This window comes from Ctenocephalides felis, unplaced genomic scaffold (genome assembly GCF_003426905.1).
Source record: "Ctenocephalides felis isolate EL2017-DRISC unplaced genomic scaffold, ASM342690v1 CF-g0.4_SCAFFOLD_03391, whole genome shotgun sequence".
In the NCBI taxonomy this organism is placed as follows: domain Eukaryota; kingdom Metazoa; phylum Arthropoda; class Insecta; order Siphonaptera; family Pulicidae; genus Ctenocephalides; species Ctenocephalides felis.
This window is the reverse complement of record NW_020539545.1, coordinates 5,461-6,470: the sequence shown is the minus strand read 5'-3', so window position 1 is coordinate 6,470 and position 1,010 is coordinate 5,461.

Below are 1,010 nucleotides of genomic sequence, written 5' to 3'. Positions count from 1 at the left end.
TATGTTACTTTGTACATGTGCCAATTATTATATTTATATACTTGTTCAAAATTGAATAATGTTCTACTCAAAATTGAAAATTCATTTATTATTTGTTTGAGGTATATTTGTGGCCCAAACTTTCGTTGCTCAATAAAAACGTTTTAATGTGCAGTGAAGAATGAAATAGGCACTCTCTCATTCAAGTGCAAAAGCCGTCTCGCGGATCACCCAAACTTGTTCGTCAGAAAAAAGCAAGAGCAACTTATGCATTTCTTAGTTTACTCAAATTTCATTAAATCTTATAATCGTCTGCTTGTTGGTAATATATAGTACGTAAATTCATACTATCTCAATAGACAATGAAAATCGTTGTTGTCACTATTTATTCTACAAGACGAATTTGACGTTGTACTCGTACAGAATATTAAAAGTTCAAGTCAGAGAGTGCATTTCAATTATGCTCCTCTAGAACCATGGTTCTAGAAGGTTCTAATTTGCATACACTTCCGTCATGGACAAAGTTGGACAGCCAAATTACTGTTATGATCATAATTTTGAGGAAGACTTTGTTTGAACTTTATTGTTTTTGCTTGGATATTCTTTTAAACCAAAGAAGGTAGTCAAACGTGTTTTGGCCTGTGCTGATCACGTACTAAAGTGCATAAAAAATATTTCAGTTCGAGTAAAATTATAGATGGTTGTATAGACAAATTTTAAAGGCAAATACCTGCAAACATCGAATGTACTTTTCCTGCACTACCTACCTGCCTACCCTGCTCCTAGACTTTCGTATAATTTATTTTTGTTAAAGCAAAATCCTAACAATGATGCATTTATGTTTCTTGAATAATTTTTAAAATTAAACTATCAATAAATATTATCATTATTTTTATTTAGCACATTTTTATCTAAATGTTTCAGGCGATGTATATTTATATTGCATAATGAAATCATTTTATTAGTTTATCATTAATGAAAGAATTAAAATGAAGAGTGTATCTCCATGACTTATTTTAATCTCAGTGATA